The following is a 5,654-nucleotide window of genomic DNA, read 5'->3' as shown; positions in this document are numbered from 1 at the left end:
ATATAGTCCTGTTCTATACTTCGGATTTCAAATTCACATTAGCCAGCCTCCAGTTCTCAGAAATATGCAAAAGTAGAACTTCTTTGAGGGTGTAGTGAGTGTCCTCAGCATGTGGTCCATTCAAGCATCTGGTAATGATATCATAACACTCAGCAAGTTTAACTTTGGAGTGCGCTACTCAGACCTCTTCCCTCTATGTAGCTGGACTCACTTAACTCTATATAGCTGGTATACTACTGTCTTCCTGGGATCTTCAGTCACCATTAGCCTGGGATTCCCTTCACCTTTCTCATGTGCTGAGTGTTCTATTTCCTGTATTCCATGACTTCCTTTTCCTTGGATCACTCTGTCTGTTTAGTTGGGCATCCTCTAGTAGATTCCTGAGAAATGGTGCATGAGAAGTAAATACTTTTCAGACATTGAATATTTAAAAATAATCTTACTCTGTTCTCATATTTGATTGCTAGTTTGCCTGGCAAACCATATCTATTACTATAGATTGGAAATAATTTTTTTCTTAATATTGCAGCCATTTCCCCACTCTCTTTTAGTTTACAATATTGCTGTGAGAGGTCTGAAGGCATTCTGATTTCCATCCTACAACTGTTTTATTCTTCTCAGAAAGCTTGTAGAATCTTCTTTTTCCTCCTATAATCTGAAACTATATGATGATATGCCTCAGTATGAGTCTATTTGAGTATATGGTGGGTCTTTTTAGTCTGCAGACTATTCCTTGAGTTCTGAGAAGTGTTCTTGAGTGATTTCCTCCTAACCATTTTTTCCCCCAATTTTCTTTCTTGAAACTCCTATTATAGTATACTTGTTCTCTAATTTCCTAATACTTCCCCCGGCCCCCTTTTTTTTACTCTTTTTTCTATAAGATTTCGTCTGCCTTCTGAGTCATTCTTCCTTTTCCATTTCTGTCCTTGGCTGTTTCTAAAGAGAGAGTATTAAAATATACCATTTTGGTGCCTGAGCAGCCTTGTTAGCTTGCATCCCTCCTCTAGCAAGTTAACAGCCCTGCCATGTTTTACATCTTCAACAGTCTCACTTCTTTTTAGTCTAGGGTGTGGCTTTCTTGCCAATTCACCTCTCACATTTGGTTGGATTTTTATGTATTAGATTCCATTTTAGTCCATAGGATGAAAACTACACCCACAATAATTTTCAAGACCTGCCTCTCCCTCTAGACTTAAATATAGGTACTAGCATGTGAGACTTGTGTGGAATCACAGCCTTAAGGTTCATTGTCTTTGGAATTTCAATGTTGTTTTTAAGAGGTCTAAAACCATTATGATTTCTGATTATTCACCTGAGATTCTTCTTTATTCTCTAGAAGATTATGAAATCTCTTTGTCTCTTATGTTATACAAATTTGCATTTCTGACTCTCCACTGAGAATGAGGCTCAAAATCAACTTTCTGCTGGACATACATGGATGTTTTGCAGCAGGTTAAACATTACTTGTCAAAGATGTGTCTTCTTCCTCGCCTCTTTCTGTATTCTGGATACTCTTTATTTTTACAGCCACCTACCCATTTCTCTAGGTATAATACTCAGGTTTTACTCTTAGCTCTTCACTAGCCCATTCACTGCACACACAATAATTACCGCAATCTGATTATTTTGATCTCTTCCTACAAATTTGTTGAATTTTCATCTTTTTTTGTTTATACCACTACAAGCTGTAAACTCCTCTCTCCTTGACTGACTGCAATAGCCTCTTCATGGGTAACTCTGCTCTATGATTTGTGCTCATGCTCAGCATAGTTGCCAGTTATTTATCAAAATAAAACTCTGATTGTGGCTTCTTCTTACAACCCTTCAGTGACTTCCCATTGCTTACAAAGTAAAGTGGAAACTTCTGTAAGGTATTTAGAGCCTTTCATGAACCTATTGCTACCTACCTGTCTTAGTTGGCTTGGGCTACCATAGCAAAGTACCATGGACTAGGTAACTTAACAGACATTTATTTCTCACAGTTCTGGAGTCTGGGAGTTCCAAGATCAGTGTGCTAGCGGATTGGTTTCTGGTGAAGGCCCTCTTCCCACCTTGCAGATGGCCACCTTCTTGCCATGTCCTCACATGGTGAACAGAGGAACTTCTGGTGTCTTTTCCCCTTCTTATGGAGGCACTAATCCCATCAGCAGGGGTGCACTCTCATGACCTCTTCTGAACCTAATAAACCACTGAAAGTCCTCACCTCCTAATATTATCACATCTGAGGTTAGAACTTCAACATATGAATTTGGGGAGACACAAACATTCTGTCCATAACACTACTTCTTCAGCTTCATCTCCCCAACCTTCATGTCTTATAATTTACACTTAAATTGGAAATGTGTGTTTATCTTAGCATACCTCGTGCTATTCCACATTTCTACACATTTGTTCACTTTTTGCTTTTGCCTTGAATGTTCCTTCTACTTTCCTTCACATGGATATTCTTACCCTTCTTTCAGAACTCAACTCAGACATTTTAATTTTTAGGAAGCCTATACTTAATTTCCAAACTGGATCAGTTTCTGCTTTCTTTGTACTCTTAGTACGCTGAGTCTCCCTTAGTGCCCTGAGTATTTCCCTCCCTCAGCAAATTGCTACCATGTGTATGTGTTACCTTCACCTCTAAATATCAAGTGCCTCAAGTACAGAGATATTACTTATATTTTTAGGCTCAGTGTCCGGCATAGTGCCTGGTCCATTGCAGACACTCAGAAAATGTTTGTTTCTAAACTAACCAACTGTATCTTTTTTTTCCCACACCAATAAGAAGTGTTTTATTAAAAAAAAAACACAGTGAAATAAACCCCCCAAAAAACCTTTTAATCAGAAAGTCTGATAAAATTCAATATTAAGTCAAGTTCTCAAAAACCCGTGTGGGAAAGCCAAAAGGTACAGCAGAGAAAATCAGGCAGCTACTGACAAGGTCTTTGGTGGAAAAGTAAGTTGTGAACTTATACAAGCTGCCCTAATGATTATCAAATCTGAGTGTTGTTTTTTAAAAAATAGGTTTCAAGATATACCAAGGAAACCATACAGACACCCCTAACAGTACAAAAATATAATGATGAAGTTCAAGGATATAAGAAAAGCCAAATATGATAGTACAAACAAATAATCTATAAAATAAAATAAACCTTTCAATCCTAGAAAATAATGGGAAAATCTCATGAATGTAACACACATAAAATGAGGACTACCAGCACATGGAACAATCTGAAACATTTTCCCAATGACTAAGCCATGAAATGACAGGTCAGGGCACCATTAGCATGTCGTTTTTACATATAATATGTATTTAAATTAGAGTAATTTTTTTCTACTCAATTACCATTTATTCCTTTTTACCTTTTCCCTCATTTTCTCTAGCAACACTTTTCCTTTGGTTTGACCAATTAAACTCAAAAGGTTTGGAACCTAAAGTGAGTATCAACTCTTATTGGAATAGTACTTAGGAAATGTAATCCTAGAAAAGGCAAATTTTAACTGAAGTGGCTTGACAAAGTTAAGCATCCATTCTCAATGTGACAATGCCCTCCATGTTAATCACTAGGTTAATGGCTTTTCTTGGCTGGATCCCATGACCCATCATGATACTGGCATAGTCCATGGTGAGGTGCTGCAGAGCTATGTGCACAGACACCGCCCATTTAAGCTTTTAATGAATTCAAAGCATCATTTTAAGCCATTTCAATAAAATAAATAAAAAATATTGCAGATTTCTACTGGCCTGCTTTGCCTCTTGAACTGGCTTGGAGTATTGTTCATGACAGAAGACACAATAGTTAATTAAGTTGCTACTCTACACCCCTTAGCCTTCAACGCTTCCTGCTCTTCAAACCTCACAACCTTTTTTTTGTGGCAGTTAAGGGTATTCTTCATTAGCATCACCATTGTCATGGAACCAACACCTGCAGAGACTGGCTTTCTTTCTGACTCCTTCAAAATCCACATCTCCAACCAACTTGAATTTAGCAGTTAGGGATCTTGAACTCTATTCCCACAGTGATGACTGCTGCTCCCTCCTTGATCATGTCTGCTGTGCTCAGGTTTGAAATGCTGCAGCAGAGACCACTATGTCTGCAAGAAATGTATGTTTCTTCAGTTGCTCTTTGGTAGAGTATCCAGGAGATATTGTAACAGTGGCATCACCTCCAGGGTGTTCATGCCCTCATCTGTGTGTAGTAGCATTGACATGGGCATTCCAACATTTTTTGACCTCCTGACCTCCCAGCCAAAACCACATTCTTTCCTAGGGTTGGAATGCCAGTTTGCTTAATTATTTCCCAGACACCCCGTGGGGGTAGCTGGTAATATGGAATACTGGTCCAAACACATTTGCCCTACATTAATTACAGGAAAGCCACCAACATCCTTATCTGGAGAGACAGCATTGCAGATCTTTCTTCTGTCATTGTGCTCTGGAAGAAGCAGCTGAACAAGGAGGCCATCTACACTACCATCATTATTTAGTTTGTTGGTTAAATTCAGCAGTTCTTCCTCTGAAATTGAAGCTGGTTTCACAATTGTCTCACTGTTAATTCCTACTCTTGCAGCTGCCCTTGTTTTGTTATGGATGTAGGAGGGGCTTGCAGGATTCTCACCAACCAGAACCACACTCAGGTGTGTCTGCTTGTTGCCCTGTGCCGTCCGTTCTTCCAACTTCTGCCACACTTCCTGCTTGATCTGGGCAAATTCCCTTCCAGAAAGGACAACTGCTTCATTTCAAACTACGGAGAGGTTGAAGGGGTAATGGCAGAGGTGGTAGCTCTGCATGGGCTGGAGCAGCTAGGTGACCAAGGTGGACACAAGGGAAGCAGCACCCATCACTGTCCCCAATGTCTGCACCAGGCTAAATATGTAATTTTACTCATGTTGTTAATCTGTGTTAACTACTCAAATCATCACGAACGTTTTGCTGGTATCTATGTCTGTAGTTTATTTTAATTTTCTATGTTGAGATACTTTGTGTAAACATTATAAATTTGAAATAGTTTTGACATCAGCACTCTTTTTATAGTCTCAACCTTACATTTATAGCATGCATGAGTTTATATGCCGAGACTAATAGGTCCTATTTCAAACATTAAAACATTTTACGTTAGCTTTATCAGTAGGGCATTGCCCATGGATTCTTAAAGGTTGACCAATGGCACAGCGAGAGTAGCTTCAGATGTGAGATGTTCAGAATATCATGTTAAAGGGCAGTTGCTGAGATCAAAGCTAAACAGTGTAGCTTCTGGAATGTTTATATCATCCATATCCTATAAAGCTGGTTTTGGAGAAGTGAAACATTAGACATTTTAATCAATATTTCTTAGAGTAAATCTCTGAAGAGGTGACAGCAAGTGAGAACCCATCTTCTGGCAAAAGTGAAAGGAAAGTGAATCATTTTTTTTCAAAGGAAGTAATGTGTGGAAAATGCTTTTCAACTGTAAAGTGGTGCACAATTGCTAACTCTTGAAATCACTGTGATTGTTATTAGGGCCAGTTTGAAAGTCAATTGCCTGTCTCAGCTCAGCCAAACTGCGAGGTCTGCCATATTGTCCCGTGACTCAAGACAAGCAAATTCCATATGCCATTTGTAATGGACTCTATTACTAGCTATTGTTTCTAGCTAATAGATCATTTTTTCTCTTATCCCTCTGCTCTCC

General features: G+C 38.8%; 1 pseudogene; it reads right to left on the bottom strand.

Moving 5' to 3' along the window:
- Positions 1-3,789: 3,789 nt before the first annotated feature.
- LOC123596464 lies at positions 3,790-4,725 on the bottom strand (annotated as a pseudogene).
- Positions 4,726-5,654: the final 929 nt, after the last annotated feature.

Source organism: Leopardus geoffroyi, chromosome B1 (genome assembly GCF_018350155.1).
Source record: "Leopardus geoffroyi isolate Oge1 chromosome B1, O.geoffroyi_Oge1_pat1.0, whole genome shotgun sequence".
In the NCBI taxonomy this organism is placed as follows: Eukaryota; Metazoa; Chordata; class Mammalia; order Carnivora; family Felidae; genus Leopardus; species Leopardus geoffroyi.
Note: the sequence above shows the minus strand (reverse complement) of the source record. Positions and strands in the feature narration are given on the sequence as shown.